This window comes from Petromyzon marinus, chromosome 30 (assembly GCF_048934315.1).
Source record: "Petromyzon marinus isolate PM22_M1 ecotype Great Lakes invasive population chromosome 30, UKy_Petmar_22M1.pri1.0, whole genome shotgun sequence".
In the NCBI taxonomy this organism is placed as follows: Eukaryota; Metazoa; Chordata; class Hyperoartia; order Petromyzontiformes; family Petromyzontidae; genus Petromyzon; species Petromyzon marinus.
In genome coordinates, this window is record NC_133696.1 from 7762534 (window position 1) to 7783354 (window position 20821).

General features: G+C 51.6%; 1 protein-coding gene across 9 annotated transcripts in view; it reads left to right on the forward strand.

Moving 5' to 3' along the window:
• LOC116947535 (neuronal cell adhesion molecule-like) overlaps positions 1-20821 on the forward strand; it is a 214446-nt gene that overhangs the window by 46830 nt on the left and 146795 nt on the right. For 4 of the 9 annotated variants that reach the window (XM_076070667.1, XM_032963397.2, XM_032963399.2 and 1 more), the window contains exon 1: positions 8127-8835. The exons of 1 other annotated variant lie outside the window; for it this stretch is intronic. The gene's annotated coding sequence lies outside the window, so the exon portion shown is untranslated. Of the gene's footprint in view, positions 1-8126; positions 8836-20821 lie in introns of those variants that run through there. 4 more of the 9 variants (XM_032963394.2, XM_076070665.1, XM_032963400.2 and 1 more) reach the window with 2 other exon arrangements.

The window sequence follows — 20821 nt, forward strand, 5'->3', positions numbered from 1 at the left end:
AAACGTCGTGAGAATTTAATTTTATTTTGTTTTATTTTTATTACTTTGTTTCCATTCTACGTGGTGACTTTACCGAAAGAACCAAGAAGATTAATCTTGACACTTTCTTCAGCGTCCGGAGCATCCCGCCGCTCCACCCCCCCCCCCAACCCTCGCGACCCACGCGTCCCACATTCCCGGCCGCTACGTCGTCACTCGCGCTACCCACCCCCCTGCCGCCGTCCGCGCCCTTCTTCTCGTCCGTCGCTCCACCCCAACGGCCTGCGTTGACCCTCGTCCGCCACCCGTCCGCCACCCCTACCAACCGCCTACCCCAACAGCACCGGCCCTGCTGATGGGCACCTGTGTCCCCGCTCGCTGTGATAGCCGCTAACTGGCGAGCCTTGTGTCTTTCCGTGCGCTGTGTTTCCGAAAGAAGCCCCGCTCGCGGCCCAAAGGCTTGGGGTTTTTTCGTTTTTTTTTTATTTTCGTTTCCCAGAGGCAGTCAATTTATTTGATGGCCGCGGTCCCAGCTTAAGTTACAAAAAAAAAAGCGCTCGCATTTCGTCAGAGTCGAGCGATTTAAAGTAACAACAACAAGAAATCCCAATTAACAAAATTAATTGAAAATATTAAACACAATTAACCACGAGCGTTCTGGACTCGTGTGTTTTGTCGGGACCAGCGGGAAGTCGGGTTTACGCATGGCGGCGTTAAGATGTCAAAACTGCGCATTTTTGTTGAGCGGAATATCGTAATGCGAATGTTAACGTGAATCGAAAGGTTTGTTTTTTTGTTCAGCGCTGCCGTTGATTGCCACTGCGTGCACGCGGGGCCACGCCGGACAGGAGGCAAAAAAAAAAACGCGGCCCAATTTTGCCCCGGGCCTTCAACACAAAAGAGGGCCCCACGATCGGCCCGTTTTTCGTCGTTCATGAACGAGGGGTCCCGACCCTCGCGCGGCATTCCGCCCCGGGGCCCACCAGCCCTGGGCCTCCAGGAAAACCCTGTGACAGCCCTGGTTACCGGAGTGTGTGCCTGTGATCACATCACCCAAGATGCACCCAATTTCTTCAGAGCTCGGAGGCTAAGCGAGGTTGAAGCTAGCTCGTGCTTGGGTGGTGATTTCGGCTGCCGCGGGGCTACGATGTCAGCCGAGGGCAGTGCGGAAAAATCTAATGTTGTACTGTACTATGCTCCAACGTTGGAGGCTCCCCGCCTTCACCGACCCGCGCTGACCGGCATGACGAAGTGTGGTCAAACAACCCCCACGACCCGCACGCCATAGGGAAAGCCTCATCCAGAAGTGGGTGAGCAAAATATACTTACGCAATGTGTGGACATAGAAAGAACACAGATATTAAAGCTATACCATCTCCACTGGCAGTTTAGTGGAAATTCTACATTTCCATGATGGGGTCGAGTCCATGCATAAGGCAACTGCTTTTGATGTCATGTGGAGCGATGCATTCTCACCAGTTGGTGTTCGTTTCACCAACTCCTAAGAGATGATGATGATGATGAAAGTAATGATAGTGCGTTGATGATGTATGGGAGTGCAGTCATGATGAGCTCCAGATTTTAAGCTTAATCCCAAAAGTTAAAAAAATCCAGATAAACAAAAATTGTGTCGGACTGATCCGAAAACATGACATCACTTCCGTATTTTTCACATCACCGGTGGTGTCGCGTGACATCGGACAACGTCACCACTAATTGTTTGCACGAATACATTTTAAAGTAGGACAAAATATTAATTGAACCTTATGGCGGTACCCCGGCTCTTGCATAATGTCCGTGATGCAGTCATTCTTAGTCTGTTGATGGTCGGCGATGCGGCAATCGACTCATCTCGACGAGCTGTACACGGTGCACTATTCAAAGTTGAAATTCTCCTGTACAACTGTTAAATGTTGGGTGCTTCATCGGTCAGGGAGCTAAGCCAGAACCACTGGGAAATCGGTTTGAATCTAGGTTACAGCCACTTGTAATTTAACTGGGTTCTTAAGTGCATTTGATGGTCTAAGCCCAGTCACCAATGACTATATACGTATTAAAAATTGCAGGTAAAATGTTCAATTTCATTTGGCTGAATAGCAGGTCTGTCATGAGAAAAAAACTATCTCATGGCTGCACACACACCCATACGCAAAACACATTAATTTGGTGTTCACTTACTTTGGCTATATTCCAGCATTGAAAGCTTAAACATCGATTTGACTTTCATGGGAAAAACTCCTCGCAGGGTGCATGGGAGAGTTCGACCACGAGTTTGTGAGACATCCTGCATAAAATAATAATAACAATTCTACTATGAGACTTCCCAATGGCTTCTTCGAGCTTGAAATAAATTGGACAGAACAAAAGATCCTTTTTTTTCCGTTTCACACGCACAGTTTATGTCAAACAGGCAGCGAGCCTCACTCATCTTTCAAAGGGCATTTAGCGACACTCTTGCAACATGGTAGCCCACAGTACACCCGAACGAAATCGCTATCCTCAGGGATGTAACGATTCACTCTACTCCCCCCACCCTCCACTCACCGAAAAAAATGTGTCCCAGAAATAAAATATTTAATTGCCTCGCCCATTTTGTACCGCCATAAGGATCAATTATCCGAGAATCCGAAACAGGTCCAAAAACGTGTCCCCCGTGTGCGTGCGTGCGTGCGACATCCTCACTCAAAAGTACCTGGGTCTTGGATGGGACAAGCCGATACACAAAGTGACGGCGGAGGAGGCAGCAGAAGGTTGGAGTCGCCAAGGGAACTCAGAATTTATTTTTTTCACGCTCCGTAGGAACAATCACCCCTCGCCAGGCGAGAGCCGGGAAATCATCCCGTTAAGTGGCACATCGTTAAGTGCAACTTTGCCAGATTTTTTTTCTGTTCTTTCTCCTTCCCAGAGCGTCGGTCCGCGGGGCACAAGCAGCGAGCAGAGCGCTGTAGAAAATTAATTCTTACTCCGCGAGGCCGGGAGGGAGGAATGGAAACAGCAGAGAGCTGCCACGCGTAATGACTCGTGCTCGCAAAGATGGCTTTGGTACGGTGGGTTTTTTTTGTTTTGGAAGAGGCTATTTGCTATGGTTTTTGTATCGACTGAACGTGTTGTGCGTCCATGAAAAAAATATCGTGTCCTCAGCCATGATCAATCCGCTGCTGGATAAAGGCCTCGCCAAGCCGTCACCGTCTTTCACGATGCTACAATGTAATCATCTGCCCGGCACATTTGCACAAGCTGATTTTTTCATGGCTCCATCTCCTCTGTAGACGTGATCTCTTTGCGTTCCGTTTCTTGGCTGCCACTCCCATCATGATTCTTGACCGTCTGCCATCGTCGCTTCGTGTGACAGTGGATGGGCCATGGCTGATGATGACGGGGAATTGAAGGGTGTCTCATGATCCGGATAATGCGGTAATCGTGACAATCCTTAGCGCCACTGGCAATCGTAACAGCGACAATACGAGTGGCGCGTGGTTGGTTGGAGACGTTACAGTCAGTCTTAGCCAGCGGTTGTTCGTAGGAGCCAGCAGCGTTGGCGAGGCAAAGTCTTCTCCACTGCTAGATGAACGCCTCCCCAAACCACGTAGGGCGTGAGGGTTGTAGGACCTGTCTTCACCACGTTGGTCAGTGCGAATTGGTGAATATGGTGCCCAGGACCGGTTCAGGTATCACTCGTCACTGATATTAGCCACCGGATGTAAACCAAACCTTAAGTCGTCGGATTTTTGGGAAGAATTGTCACTATTCGGAACCGCGAATCAAACATGTCTTTATCTTCGAGGGTCACGACTCGATTCAGTGCCCAGATTATTTGCTGTGCACACGTCGAGCGCCAAATCGTGGCTTTAGCTGTGGGGGTCATGTCAACCACGGTGGCGAGATGTTAACTCCCTCGCCTGGTATGCAGCAGATCGTGGGTCCGATCCCAACCCTGACGCCTGCATATTTGGAGTTTGCGTGTTCTCCATCTGGTCGCGTGGATTTTTCTTCGGGTCCTTCGGGTTTTCCTTCCAAATTTAGAAACATGCATTTAGAGTATTTGGCTGCTATGAGTTTCCACACGATAAGCCACTTTGTTGAGCTATCATGTGTGGCCAGGTCGCTTCTGAAAAAGAGCAATATAGCTTCGTCTGCCTTATCTGGTAAAATACAAATAGTTCAATAGTAAAAATAGTTAAACCATTTGCGTCTCAACTTATACAAATTAAAAAAGAAAGCAACGATTCTTACACACACACGTGCGTTTGCATTGTAAACCGTCTGGAGATGCGGTTGCATGTATAGAGACAATTGTGCAACATCAGGCTGTAACATCACTGACGACCGCCAGCCCAATGCAATACGCGAATTCTGGTGGAACAAGCCAACTCCACTCAGCTACTACCCCAAATGGCCCACAACATTAGCAATGCAATTATACCCCTGCTGCTGCTTTTTTTTTAAACACCATACGAGCAAAGAAGACTATAAATCCATTGATATTGTTGTCACGCACATACTGTGCATGCATTGACGTCAGCGTGCTTGATAAGCCACTTCTGAAACATATACTCATCCACTTGTCGATGCTTCGTCGATCGCTTGCAAACGACAACATCGGCAACGCGAGGTTACTGGGCGATGGCGCGACCTTGAGTCTCAGGATTAGGAGGAAGCTCGTGGATTAACTCGCCACGCTTAATCTCGCGCGTGGCTCGTGTCCGCTGCCCAAGTGCCCACGTGTGGTTCCCCAGCACTCCTCCCAGTAGTCTCTGTTGCCCCCGGCACTGCCCCCGCCCTCCCGCCCACTGCCCCACCCCGAGCCCTGGCAGGCAGATGGCCAGCCGGACAGACGGAGGTCTGTGCCCCCTTTGCCCGGGAGGTTGGGAGGGGGGTCGTGGGGAGGTCTTGCTGGGCCATTGTTGATACCATGAGACCCCGGTTGTCGCCTTGCCTCATCTGTCTTCAAATCAGATTCTCTCTTTTCAGATGTTATTTTTTTTCTCAAATGTTATTAACGTGTCAATGTGCCACCCCGCTTTAAATAATCGGTGGGGCCAAATGGTCATCGCTGCTGGCAGCTGCGAGCCGCAACTGGTGGGAACTCCACATTCTTATGGCGGGGGCCATTGTATTGTCCGTGTGTTTGTTGGGAGCGGTGGTGGAGTGGCAGGCACACCGCGCAACGAACTTGGCGACCTGAGTTCGATTCCCGCCGGGGGTGGCAGCGGGCGGGGGCATTTTAGCCAGAGACGAGTTAAGCAGCGTTGAGCCACCGTGAAGTAAACGAAAGAAAACAAGCAGACATCTACGTCGCCTTCACAAATCCGTCTCTCCGCATACAATGTCTACAAGGGGATTTTTTTCTTACACAACCCATCAGCCGCCACAGCCGTCTGAGAATGCGTAATTTCATCGGTGTTGATTTCAAGACGAGCAAAACTTCCCGACATCCTTGGAGAGCTCTTTGGTCTTGACCATGGTGGAGAGTTTGGAATCTGATTTATTGATTGCTTCTGTGGACAGGTGTCTTTTATACAGGTAACAAGCTGAGATTATGAGCACCCCCTTTAAGAGTGTGCTCCTAATCTCAGCTCGTTACCTGTATAAAAAGACACCTGGGAGCCAGAAATCTTTCTGATTGAGAGGGGGTCAAATACTTATTTCCCTCATTAAGATGCAAATCAATTTATTAAATTTTTGACATGCGTTTTTCTGGATTTTTGTTGTTGTTATTCTGTCTCTCACTGTTCAAATAAACCTACCATTAAAATTATAGACTGATCATTTCTTTGTCAGTGGGCAAACGTACAAAATCAGCTGGGGATCAAATACTCTTTTCCCTCACTGTATTTATAGTAATACACAACTGAATACTGTATAAACGTTAAACGTTAATCAGGGTTGCATTGTTTAAATTTAGTTCCGTGCAATAAAGGTTACACTGCCCCCCATTAATCATTGATTTGCCTGTCCGGCACGTGAGCGTGGCAATTGAGTTAGCCTGCAACTTATTTCAAAAGCCACGGTGCGATTGTGGCCATGGAACCCATACTATGGACCATGCAGTAAAACCAATGACTCTTAGAGATACATAGACCCATAGAAATACATATAGACCCATAGAGTCACGTAATAATACATAGCGGCTCATTGGAATACATGAAAGACAAGCCAAAGACAAACCACAACAGTGTGATTGTGGCCATGCAACCCAAACCATGAATTATACGGTATATTAATTCCAGATACAGGGATCCATAGAGATACATAAGACCCATAGAGACTCGTAGAAACACGTAGACTCATAGAAATACATGAAAGACAAGCCAAAGACACGCCACAACAGTGTGATTGTGGCCATGCAACCCAAACTATGGACCATGTAGTAAACGACTGGACCATGCGCTGCTTCAACGGAGGAGTATCACAATTCCACGGGACCTTCTCTTGAAGCCCTCTCGTAAGTGGCGAGCAGACGACGACACTGTTGGCATTTAACTCCCGCACATACACGCAAGTACTAAATGAAGCAGACTCCTTCATCCTCCGTTAATTGTGAAATTGACTTGAGTCGAGTAAACGTTTGTGGAGCTGCGTTGTGAGCAGCAGATGGAGTGCTGCAAACAATTTACTGTTGTACGACACTACTATGCTACCCCCCCCCCCCGTGTCTACACGGGGGGGGGGGGAGCTGGAGTAGCGTGGTGAAGTATGGTCAAGTGAGGCCCTTCATCCGGCAGTGGAAAACTCAACACATTCGTCAATGGCCAACGTGGCTTTAAAACAAACGTTTAATTAGTCGGGCAATCTTTTTTCGGGCAATGGCGCTTCTTCATAGCGCGCATCAGATTGTTGAAAAAAAATCGATTTACGAGCCATCAAGAAAAGCCGTTGGCCGAAACGTCGCCTAGAATGACAGATGCGTCGATTTTTATTTTTATTGTGCCTGTGCACCACTGCTCTGCGCGGCCGCAGTTTCATCAAATATTTTGTTTTCATCCAGCAGTGGATTGACGGAGCGGCTACTGTATATCGCGCTTGTATATGCTAAATACAGTGTGGTTTCTGTTGTTGTTGTTGCAATCAATACTCCAGGCCCCACTTGATAGGGGGCCACTTTTGTTGTTACGCACCAGGGAGACGAACACTCGCGCCGATCATCCGAACTCTCTCTCTCTCTCTCTGCGGTGGTCGCGCACAAATAACGACGAGATGACGATCGTGAAGCGATGTTGGTGACATCACATCGGGCTGCCGCTGTGAGTCGTTAGTGCGGCTTTGTGTAACGGAGTGTAGATAAGTTATCCATAATACAGGGTGGGGGAGGGGGTTTAGATCGCGTAAATGTATAAATGTGTCGTTAAACCCGCCACCACCCGACACAGCCAACTAGTAAGGGTTTATCACGTAAACTGAACGTGGGCAATTCGTTACGAGTGCGGCACGCCGGCGTGTTGGAGATACGCTCATTGCAGCGTTACGCAAAAAGCTGAAACGGCTTCGGTGGCGATCATCATCATCATCATCATCGTCGGCAGCAGCAACCACACCGCCTCCCGTCATCCCTACGAGTGCCCCACTCGCACGGAGCTCCGCGTGACTGGAGCGATGGAGGGGAGCCGCTTGTGCAGCGCCACACGATGGACGGCGACGGCGACGTTGTTGTTGATGTTGTTGATGTTGAACGTCTGCCTCTTTTAAAGGCTGCCTCGAAAGGAAACAAGAGACATATAATAGGTGACCTTTCGGACAAAGGCCCTTCTTGAGAGCACGTGCCTGATTCGTGATTTATTTGCTGTGAAGGGCCAATGCCCGAAATTGCCCTTCTGCATAGCACTTCAATAATGTGATGTATGTGTTGTGCAGATAAGCCATTGTCCGAAACGTCGCCTTTTAAGGCCGCCTATTAGGTCCCCCCCCCTTATGATGCCACACAGCGTTGTTATTGACGAGCGCGTTGAGTTTCTGCGCCGCTATTTTGCGTCTGTGCACCACTGCCGATGCGAGGGTCTCGCCGATTAACGATTCGCCTCTTTCAGGGATCGGCGCGTGCCGGCGGCTCTGCCCACGGTGGTTCGGGATGGGTGGGTGGGGGTGGGTGGGTGGGTGTGGTGGTGGGGGTGGGGCTCGGCGCGTGGGAGTGGGGAGGGGGTTGAGGGAGTAGGGGAGGACTCTCGTGGGCGATTAATGGGCGCGCGCGCGGAGGGGCACGAGCGCTCGCGCGCATTCACTCGCTCGTTCATCGACACGCAGACTCACTCGCTCGTTCATCGACACGCAGACTCACTCGCTCGTTCATCGACACACAGACTTACTCGCCCGTTCAACGGCACGCAGACTCACTCGCCCGTTCATCGGCAAGCGGACTCACTCGCCCGTTCAACGGCACGCAGACTCACTCGCCCGTTCAACAGCACGCAGACTCACTCGCTCGTTCATCGACACACAGACTCACTCGCTCGTTCATCGGCACGCAGACTCACTCGCTCGTTCATCGACACACAGACTTACTCGCCCGTTCAACAGCACGCAGACTCACTCGCTCGTTCATCGACACACAGACTCACTCGCCCGTTCATCGGCAAGCAGACTCACTCGCTCGTTCATCGGCACGCAGACTCACTCGCTCGTTCATCGATACACAGGCTCGCTCGCTCGTTCATCGACACTCACCGGCTTCACTCGCACGTTCACTGGCCGGTTCACTCGCACGCTCACTGGCTTGTAGCGGCTTACGGGGCTGGCTGGCGTGCATCCGTGCGTCTGCAGCAGAGGCGTGCGGGCGGGCGCTGCTCTCTCCGTCTCGAGCCTCTGCGGTGCGCCTGGCCCGGAGTGAGCCGACTGCTCTCCAGACCTCGCGCAAACGCACCCGTGAGTACCTTTCACTTTGTGCGCGACTTCTATCGCCACACACCTAACGCGTGAAGATTACATTTCAGCACGATCGGATAACGTAGTAGTCGCAGAAGCATCCTTTGTTTCACCGAGTGAAATAAATGTGGGACACAAGATGATAGATGCATTGCCTCTTGCAAGAGTCATATGGGTGTTTAGTTTGTCGTCCTTCACCCGCACCGATTCGCACGGTTGGTTGGCTACGTACGGTGCGAAAGAAGTTCAACATATATACAGTACATAATAACCCTTCGCATTATTTGAGATGTCGTGGCTATTTTAACCTCTTTATAATTACGTTATTTTCTACTGCTGCTGCGTAGACAATGGTGCACGATCACAGTGAACAACTCAACAACACTGGCCTCAACATTGAATACATATAATCTGCGATGTTTCGGGCAATGGCCCTTCTTCATGAATTACATGAACTCGTGCATATGGTTCATTGACAACGAGGAAGGTTACTGAGCTGATGACATCCTTATGATTGCTCTTGTTACGTTTACTCGAACAACTGATTTGGACGTCTTGTGAACAGAGACTTGGGCATCTTGTGAACAGAGACTTGGGCGTCTTGTGAACAGAGACTTGGGCGTCTTGTGAACAGAGACTTGGGCGTCTTGTGAACAGAGAATTGGCGCCTTGTGAACAGAGACTTTGCGCCTTGTCTTGTGGCGTCTCTGCAATTTGATTTCGGCCATCCACGCCGAAGCAAATTGACGATTTCGTGTCGAGTTGGGAAGGAGGCGCTCTGCGTGGACGCGTGCGTGTGACTATGTGCGTACGTACCGGTGACGATTATTTTAACCGGTCCTGGGCCTCCCCTAGGTCGACTCAGCCTCTAGGTAGTACCTGGTGCGGTGTGTAAATTTCATCGCCACTGGGGAGACAAAGGCGGCCGGGCGTGGTGTTAGCCACCCACCCCCCTCGTGTGGCCACGCCGGCCTGCATAGGTACTCGCTTACAGCACTTGCCCCCGACAGTCTGTTAAGGCTACACGGGGGATCTTTGCCTTTCGTAGGTGCCAAAGTGAGTTATGCGGTTAGGACCCACGTGACGGTGTTGCTGCTGCTGCTCATGGTGGTAAATCAACAACTTGTGTTTCATCGTGAGAGTGAGTCAACGTGTAATGTATGTTGAAGACTCTGCCATTTTTGGCACAGCCTCGTCCGTTCAGAACGTGAAGAGACCCGCGCGTGACTAACGCAGTGATAACGAGAAATAATGACAATTATTATTTGCCCGTATGAGGTGCAATTTCACAATGTCTCAGGGCGCCTTGCGCGAAAAGTACAAAGATAATAAGGGAACTGGGTGTCAGCATAAGCGCCGAAGAGGAACAGAGCTGATTAGAACAAATAATTGTTGAAGGGACATTTCGTTTTAGACTTACAGACATGAACACTGTCCGAGAGCCTGATCTCCTATAGTAGGGAGTTCCACAAGTGGGGGGGGGGGGGGGGGGGTGGGGAGCGGAGGGCACCAGTAGGGAGTTCCACAACTGGGGGGGGCACCTGTAGAGAGTTACACAACTGGGGGGCACCAGTAGGGAGTTCCACAACTAGGGGGGCACCAGTAGGGAGTTCCACACCTGGGGGGGGGCACCTGTAGAGAGTTCCACAACTGGGGGGCACCAGAAGGTAGTTCTACAACTGGGAGGGGGGGCACCAGTAGGGAGTTCCACAATTGGGGGGGCACCTGTAGAGAGTTCCACAACTGGAGGGGGGCACCTGTAGAGAGTTCCACAACTAGGGGGGCACCAGTAGGGAGTTCCACAACTGGGGGGGGGGCACCAGTAGGGAGTTCCCCAATCGGGGGGCACCAGTAGGGAGTTCCACAACTGGGGGGGGGGGGCACCAGTAGGGAGTTCCACAACTGGGAGGGGGCACCAGTAGGGAGTTCCACAACTGGGGGGGCACCTGTAGAGAGTTCCACAACTGGGGGGGGCACCTGTAGAGAGTTCCACAACTGGGGGGGGGGCACCAGTATGTAGTTCCCCAACCGGGGGGGCACCAGTAGGGAGTTCCACAACTGGGGGGGGCACCAGTAGGGAGTTCCACAACTGGGGGGGGCACCAGTAGGGAGTTCCACAACTGGGGGGGCACCAGTAGGGAGTTCCACAACTGGGGGGGGCACCAGTATGTAGTTCCCCAACCGGGGGGCACCAGTAGGGAGTTCCCCAACCGGGGGGGGCACTAGTTTGGAGTTCCACAACCGGGGGGGGGGGCTTCAGTAGGGAGTTCCACAACTGGGGGGGGGCACCAGTAGGGAGTTCCACAACTGGGGGGGGGGCACCAGTAGGGAGTTCCACAACCAGGGGGGCACCAGTAGGGAGTTCCACAACTGGGGGGGGGCACCAGTAGGGAGTTCCACAACTGGGAGGGGGCACCAGTAGGGAGTTCCACAACTGGGGGGGCACCTGTAGAGAGTTCCACAACCAGGGGGGCACCTGTAGAGAGTTCCACAACTGGGGGGGGCACCAGTAGGGAGATTCACAACTGGGGGGGGCACCAGTAGGGAGTTCCCCAACCGGGGGGGGCACCTGTAGAGAGTTCCACAACTGGGGGGGTACCTGTAGAGAGTTCCACAACTGGGGGGGGGCACCAGTATGTAGTTCCCCAACCGGGGGGGCACCAGTAGGGAGTTCCACAACTGGGGGGGGGCACCAGTAGGGAGTTCCACAACTGGGGGGGCACCAGTAGGGAGTTCCACAACTGGGGGGGCACCAGTAGGGAGTTCCACAACTGGGGGGGGCACCAGTATGTAGTTCCCCAACCGGGGGGGGCACCAGTAGAGAGTTCCCCAACCGGGGGGGCACTAGTTTGGAGTTCCACAACCGGGGGGGGGGGGCTTCAGTAGGGAGTTCCACAACTGGGGGGGGGGGCACCAGTAGGGAGTTCCACAACTGGGGGGGGCACCAGTAGGGAGTTCCACAACCAGGGGGGCACCAGTAGGGAGTTCCACAACTAGGGGGGGCACCAGTAGGGAGTTCCACAATCAGGGGGGCACCAGTAGGGAGTTCCACAACTGGGGGGGGGGCACCAGTAGGGAGTTCCACAATCAGGGGGGCACCAGTAGGGAGTTCCACAACTGGGGGGGGGGGGGCACCAGTAGGGAGTTCCACAACCAGGGGGGCACCAGCAGAGAGTTCCACAACCGGGGGGGGGGGGTGGTCACCAATTTGGGGGCCAATGCAGCAAACAACCGATCGCCCCCTTCCAGTGTAGCCGAGATGGAGGTTTGTCCACAGAAGGGCGCCGTCGGCAGATCTCGGAGACGTCGAGCGCCGGGGCGCGAGGTTCAATTGGCGCCTGAACAGAAGGGTGGTTGGGGGGGCGTGGGGGGACACCCCTCGGCAAGGCCTTAAATACGAGCATCACCATTCTTAGACTCCACTCGACTGCGGACGCGGCGGGAGCCAACGCAGCGATGCGCGGGCGGGAGGGGATGCGAGGCGCGAGATGCGTCCGCCGCGGTTGGGGTTGCCTCTGGCACGCGAGTGCCGAGCGGCCGTGGCTCCCCAACAAATCTACGTCTGTGATTCGGAAGGTGTTTTTTTTTTAATTGTCGTCTCTATCCTCACGCGCGCGTACGAGGGCGGTAGACACCGTACGGCTGGAAATAATTTAACTTCGACTTCAGCGGCGCGGGGTGATGCGGATTCACGAGCTGCCACCACCGCCGCCAGCAACGTTATTGCCGTGGCAAACTGCACCACTGCCAGCACCGCCACCGTCAGCGCCGCCACTCTGCGACTGCCACCGCTTACTGCCAGCTACCATCAATAACAAGGAGCACCGCCATCATCGTAAACCATCGTCATCGTGGCCACCATCACGTTCACCGCCAACCACCGACTTCTTAGCCGCTCCCACCATCATCACCGATGCCACCACTATCGCCACCATCGTTGTTGTTGTTCGAACCCCCATCAACATAACCACCACCACCAGCATGAGCACCATCACCACAAATACAGCCATCATCACCACCACGAACGTAACCACAGCCACCACCAACAATCAGCACCACCACCACATGAGCTGTTATTGTGCGTTTTAACAACTCCTATCAAGATATCCACCAGCAGCATGAGCACCACCACCACAAACACAGCCACCATCACCACCACCACCATGAACATAACCACCACCACCAATAATCAGCACAATCAAAGGAGCTATTATTGTGCATCTCCACAAAAACCCTTCCATCTTTTCAAACCGCGCCCGCATCCCCCCGCCTTGCCCCGTACCCCCCCCCCCCATCCCATCCCTCCACGAGGCACGCGCGCGTCTAATGATGCGTGCCCGATTGGGGGCGCCTAATAGCGTGCGGTGCACCCCGAGCATCGCTCCTCCACCCCCGTGGGCTCCTGCTCTGAAGGCTCGAGGCGAGCTTGACGGAGGCGCCGCGCTACCGTCCCTGTTGCAGCATCCCTCCCTCCATGCGCACGCGGCGCGTGTCTATCCTGCTGCTGCTGTTGCCGATGCTGCCGCCGCTGCTGGCTCTAGCGTAGGCGCCGCCAGGCAACGGCACTGCCGGGCGGTGGCGGTGGGGCCGGCGCTTGTCGGAGGCAGCTGCGAGGGTTCGTGGTGGATCATCGCGTAAATGTTGCGTGCAGCCACAGTGGAAAAGGCAGCGAATATTGTTTTGTTGTATTATTACAGTTAATACACCCGCAGTATTAATCAGGGCGGCCTGCCGTGTTCCAACCTCCGCAACAAAAAATTGGTGAACACGCTACCACTGGAACTTGAATTTGGAGCTTTCGTGACTGCAGGAATTATTTCGATTTAAAGCTTTCGTGACTGCAAGGATTCATCTTCTTTGGTTCTTTCGGTAAAGTCACAACACAAGTGGCCGAAACGTCGTGAGAATTTTATTGCGTTATTTTATTAATTTATTATTTTATTCTCATTCTACGTGACTTTACCGAAAGAACCAAAGAATATGCAGGAATTATTCTTTGTTTTTTTTCGATAAAGTCACGTAGGAATAATAAAATAACATAATAGTGTACGAAGTTTCGATTGCAACACAAGCAATCATCATCAGGTACAGAAGAGCTAAATTTACGAGAGAGAGGAGACACATAACCGCAGATATATATACAGACACAGATACAACAGGGGATACAGAGAGAGAGAAACGTGGGAGCACACTAAATCAAACAGGTTTTAGCAAGATTTGGAAATCATATAACGCAACACAGACGGTCGGTCAAAACACAATTAACGCAAGGTCAGGTTGATTACGTTATTATGAAATAACGTAATCAACCTGACCTTGGAACTTGGGACAATAGTCTCTCGCTGTGCAGATGCCAGAGAGAGAGAGAGACAGCATTCTTTACCCCCGAGATGCTTCGCTCTCTCTCTCTCTCTCAATCTCGCTCGCGCGCTCTGTCTCTCTCTTGATAGAGGATCGTGTTTTGGCTTTGCGCGGGTGGAGCTGACATTGATTTATGAATCAAACTCCACAACAGCCAGCAAAGCAGGACGCACGCTCTGGCAGGCGAAACAGCCGAAGCCGAGTCAGTCACACGCAAATAATGGGCGCGGTGAAATGGAAAAGCAAATTCTGCGCGGGGTTTATTTAAACGTACAGTATTTATAAATACCTATACGTATTTATGCAACGTGGAGCATATTTTAGACGCGCGTTATTATGAATCGCGCGTTGCAAATGTAAAACAAAATAGTACAAATGTTGACATTTATACTTCTTCGTGCCAATAGAGTGGTCCTTTTATCGAGTGTCAGTGTTTACGAGGTTATGCATTGGGATGTTTGAGCAATTCCACTTTTTAAAGGGGGGGGGGGGTGGGGGTGGAAGCGAGGTGGGAGGTTGGTTCGTAGAAGTCACCGTGCGTGTAAGGGGATATCATTAAAACAATTCCGCACGGACGGGCTCAACAAATCCACTTGGCGTGCTGCCGCCTTCTGACCAACTCGAAGCGCTGCAGGTCGCGAGCGTGAACGCGAGGAAACGTACTCTGTGGGTCTTTCGGAAAAGTCACGTAGATAACAAAAAAAAATCACGACGTTTCGATCGCAACCTAAGCGGTCGTCTTCAGGTGAAAAAAATACAGCAGGCGGACTGCTGAGGCAGGAAGAAACATAGCGAGTAGAGCTACTGCAGCCAAAGGTGAGATAGGTCTGAGATGGGTACAACACAAGGGTAAGTGGGCGGGGCTAGAGATGGAATTTGCAAGTGAATGTAAGATCGCAGAGCTAGGTATACGTATTATTAGCTCCTTCGGTAAAGTCACGTTGAAGGGAAACAATAAAATATATAAAACAATAAAAATTCTCACGACGTTTCGACCATAACACAAACGGTCATCATCAGGTGTGAAAACCAACGGCAAGGAACATTTGAAAGAAGTGGCGGTTCGTATTTATTTATTTCTAAACGGTGTTTGTATTTATTTATTTATTTTGGAGAAGAAAAAGGCAGCGCCACGCGCAGCGATTTGGCAGTTTGTTCAGAATGACGAGTCCGTCTATGTTCTGAAAAGAGGAGGGGGGAGACGAAAAATTAATGTATGCTGTCTGAAAGCCACCGTAAGCGTGAACAATCAATTAAGACCCGAAATGGTTTATCAAATCCTTCCAATGATTGCTAAGCCAGAATCCACCTTCTCGGTTGAAATTGTCTCTGTGCTTGTATATGTGGATAGCCTCATGAACGAATCTCTCATGGTAGCCAGATGGCCTAAAAATAACCTCTGCGCGAAGGTATACATGTCAATCTGTTATAGTAACCCCACGACTAAGGTGCTGAAGAAGCCATTGTATTGCTCGAGATTAGAGATTAGTGTGCCAATTCGTGATGGTCTCTGTGCACCCACCTACCCTCGCCTCCATGGATGGATGACGATGAGCTATGTAATGGTGATGGCAATGATGATGATGGTTCTGCTGCTACCGATGATGATGATGAGGAACGCGCCGATGGTCACGCTGATTATCACGACGCAGAGAACAGTGGGAATGACCGCACACATTGTGTGCGTACTAAGCATCCTCAGATGACTTCTTAACGTATTTGAAATTATTTCTTCAATAATTGTATCATTGATTGAATCTTTTTCTCATGCCGGGGTTGAGCTCTCCCAAACATCCCCACGCTCCCCCCCTACACTCCCCTACTCTCCACCCCAAACACACTCTCCTACACTCCACCGTGCTCCACCACCCCCCCCCCCCCCGGAGTGACTTACACAGATGCCTCAAGGCCTCCATCGTGAGCTTTTTGGAGACAGACGGGGTCATTGGGGGTAGCGAGGGGGGGGGGGCAGGGTGATGGGGGACCAGGAGTGGGGGCGGCGGGGGGGCGGGGAGTGGTGGCCTACGGAACGAATTCAAAACTCCATAATTGTGAGGCCGTCGCCGTTCTCACAAAGGTCGCCACCCCCCTCTGGTTTGTGTGGAATGTCACCCTGATGGATTTGGCACGGCGCTAGCAGCGCCACACTGCTGCTGCTGCTACTGCAGCCACCCTCGGCCTCAATGCTATCGCGGACCGCAGGGGGTGCGAAGTGGGAGGAGGGAGGGAGGGCAGGGAAGGGAAAACCTGTGCGAAGGAGGAGAGGGAGGCTCGAGGGGGAACGGCAGGGGGGTTGGGGGCCAAACGGGGCCACCAGCCTCGTTGACTCGCTCTCCACTTGATGTTGTTATCTTTCAGGGAGAGCCTTGCCGGACACCCACGTCTTCCCCGTTTTTGCATTTTTCTTCCACATCTATCGCCTTCTGACCCTTCTCCCTCGTCAATTGCTTTAGACAGCTCACTCTCTCTCTCTCTCTCGCCTCACTTCCCCAGGTCGCAGTCGGAGAACAGTCTAGAACGCGCGATTGTTCGTGCACCAACCTTCATTCGTCCGCAGCTCTGTCGGCTCCGTGTTGTTACCGCGAGAGCGTAAAGAGACAAATCATTTAAAAGCCAAATTAAATCTCAAAGGAAGCACGCGGGGTCGGGAACGAACGGCAGTTGGATCGCCGAGGTGTGAGCTCCCGTCCATGCTGCCCCGTCGTTCCGCCCGTGGTCGCTCTCCAGCCGGAAGACCCCAAAGAATGCATTCGCCGCACGTTCATCTTGGATTTAAGCCCGTGGCGGTAAAGTCCTTTTCCTCTTCCAACCGTACCCCCCCCCCCCCTCCACCCCTCTTCCAACAGAGTTGCGTTAGCAGAAGGAACATTTGCGACCAATGCCCAGGGGCGGCGTCGGGCCTTCGGTGCGATGTCCAAGGATCGCTGGGTGGCCTTTAACGTATCCTCCAGTGTGAAGATTCAGATTCTGACCCACTGCAGCCACACTGTTCGGGCTTTGTGTTATTTATAAGCAGAGGAGGCTTTTTCAAAGAGACATTTGTCCTCGAGTCATTCGCCCCCCAGGACACGATTTTATTTTTAATAGAAAGCAAAAGCCCTCCCCCCCACCCCACACCCTCTCCAGTGTGTATCTTGGCCTTCAGACCTTCGTGAGCAGCGGTTGAGTTATATCGCTCGCGGCGAGAGACTCGGGCCTACGATCACATCACCCCATACGTACCCGTCTGATCTCGGAAGCTAGGTGGGGTTAAACTTGATCACTCACCGTTCATGAACAAACACGCTCCCATATCTATGCACCCCCCCCACCCTTCGCCTTCCACGATGGAATATGGTCACATGATCCTCGAGCAGGCCTCATCCAGCAGTGGATTGACAAAGGCCTACACGTGTACACGTGTACAACAGGCCTATACCGTTATTTTGTTTTTGAAACATCTGTAGGTCATTGCTGCGCTATGAATGATGGCCATCGCCAGAAACGTCGTCTATTATAAATCTTTCCTTTTAAGGCGGCAGTGTTGTTGACGAACGTGGTGAATAGTTTTTGTTGGTTGTGCTCGAGTCACCAACGTATTGCAGGGGTTTGCGGATCACGTAGAGATTTCAAAACTGTACGTGCGGAACTTTGTGTGTCATGCCCTCGTATGGTTGGTGGGTTTTCTCAGTGGCACTCGAGTTTCCGCCCACGTACACCAAGATAGTGGATGGTTGACGAGGTCAGGTGGGCTCCTGGCAGATACGACGGCGAGGTGTCGCGGCGTCAACATCGGTTGGCTGCGATAACCTCTTGACCTTGACCTCGCAGGGTTCGACCAATTAACTGGGGCTGTGCGACACCCCGTGGGTCAACTCGGAAGCGGAGCGGTCGCGTTCGGGCCACGCAGCCCAGAGCTGCGTCAGCGGCGCTCCGTACGAGGACCCCTGACCCATTACCCAGCGCAGCATCGACCAAGGCACGGCCGTGGCGCTGAGCAATTACGTTGAATTAATCACGGCAGCGTGGATGCACGCACGCTGGCCGAGCTCTCACCGGGGACGTGCAATGGGGTTCTGAGTGCAGGGGGGGGGGGGATGGGGGGTGCTATGGGGAATGAAGGAGGTGGGTGGCGACGTTGGTGACGGACCCCTGCCGCTTTATCGCTCACTAAAGCGCTGCCATTTCGCTGGCTACCGATTCCAGAATGGCTGTGTGTGGGCTCGTGTGTGTGTGTGTGGGGGGAGTGGTAGTGCAGTGGTTAGCGCACTGCGCTATGAACCCAGAGACACGAGTTCGATTCCCGCTCACAGCCAACACTGGTGACGATTATTTGAATCGGTCATGGCCCTCCCCTAGGTCAAATCAGACTGAAATGAGTACCTGGTGCGGTGTGTAAACATCGCCACTGGGGAGACAAATGTGGCTGGGCATGGTGTTGGCCACCCACATCCCCGTGTCCCTTGCCTGCCTTCACAGGTGCTTACTAACTTGCCCGAACAGTCCGTTCAGGCTGCAAGGGGGATCTGTGTCTTTTGTAATATTGTAAGAACTGAGAAATTAGCATTCAAGCTGAGGATGACGCGGCCGAGCGGTAGCGCTTTCGCCACTTGTTGCAGAGGCTCGTGGTTCGAACCCAGCGGCTGCCCTGCTTGACACACCGCGGCGTGATAGCAGCAAATCATACTGCTTCCGAGCGGACGCTCAAGTTCCTGTGACGTCGTTGGCAAGCGCAGGCCTTCCCGCGCCGGTGGTCGGGGTCCAAAAAAAAAGTTTACCTGCAGATTACTCAGTTTGGGAATTGTACATTGCAAAAATCGCCCGTGGCTGTGAAATCCTAGCAAGTTCTGCCTGAAACTGAGTCATGAGACTCGGTGAGGCTTTCCTTGGGTAAACAAGCGTGGTCTCGGCAATAATAGGAATAATAGAGCTGCAATTTGCTCATGGTGACGTGACACCAGCAGAACGCAGCGGTCCGCAAATTGTCACCTTTGTTGTCGTGTCGGCCAAGTCACCGTTGAACGAGAGCCTCTTAGCTCAATGGGCTTAACCTCGGGAAATCAACTTCAACCGACTCTTTTCACAAACCCCCAACTCTCCCGATGCCAGGCGTGTGTTCTATCTACAAACGTCTCGCAGACGTTCAAGTTCACAGGATCCAGTAAATGGATCCGTACGACACAGCCTCACTCTCTGAGCCACCCCATAAAAAGCCAGTTATTTTTAAGCGCATTTAGCGTTGCATACATTTTTGTTTAAGTTAGATAGGTTTTGTTTTTTATATCATTTTTTTAAGAAGAATTGTATTTTATAATAATTTACAGCCCTTTGTGTGTGCGATTCTATGTCAGTCTGCATTTGTGTGTCTCTATGTGAGTATGGGTTGCTAATTTAGTCTCTATGCGATTCTGTGAGTCTCTACGAGTGTTGGTTTCTCTGTGAGTCTATGGGTCTCTATGTGGGTCTATAGGTGTCTGTGTGAGTCTATGGGTCTCTATGTGAGATAGAGGCTTCCCATACTGTGTCGTCATGGAGATTAGTTGACCATACTTCACCACACTCATCAATGTGGGTTGGTGAATGGGGTAGCCAATACAGTACCATCGCAGAATTCACTCAGTCACCAAATTTGTATCCGTGGCCCGAAATCAAACTTAGGTCCCCAGGTTCAAAGTGCCATGTACTTACCACTTGCGCACCACTACTCATTGGTCATTATGGTACTCGCAATTTAATTTGAATCCTTACTAAAAAAATTATCAAACAGTCAGATAGAACTACCACATTGCTCGCCGCACAAAAGCACTGATGATATATTACCTCCGATAATTTAAATTATATTCTTAACAATTGCCCGCTATAATCCAAACTTTTCTCAATTCCGTTAGAAGAAACATAACATGAAATAACAAGAATGTGCATGCACTCCCATTCAAAACCTCGATTAGTGGTAAAGGCCTATACTTGCGTGCGTATTCAAACGTTGAGTATATTAAATGTCTTCATTTATTATGTGTGCAAGCATTATCATTCATGTTATTATCGGTCAACACGTCATCCTTCTCGCTCCCTTCTTGCCGACTCATCGCCTCCACCACCACCATCACCACCATCACCACCACCATCACCACTATCACCACCACCCTCTCTGGTTTCAGGTCCTCACCCCCTTACACATTCTACATTACTGCTTGTGTCTTTGTGGATGCCGCCGTCCACAGGTAACTCCTCTTGACGCCTTTAACCAATCGCAATTCCCGCGTGCAGAGAAGGCTCGTTGCCGGGGCCCCCACCGCCACCTGATTTACCGCGCCCTCTACCCACAATCCCTCACTTCGTCCCCGCAGCATTGGCACCGTTTTTACTCTATCGGTTAAAGGTGACAGTTTGATCAAAACGTGAGGAGGAGAGCGTGGTATACAGAACGCATCTTGATGCATTCTGTTATACTGTGACGATTGCAAGCTCAATGTGCTCTTCTAACCTTTGCAACCACCGCAACAGCGTCCTCTGACTCAGGTGGCTGGGTTCATATCGCAGTGCGCCAAACACTGCGCCACAGTTCCCCATGATACATGCATCGTATAATAATAAATATAATTGGATATCAGTACTCACCCATTGACGGACAAGACCGGTCTGCTAA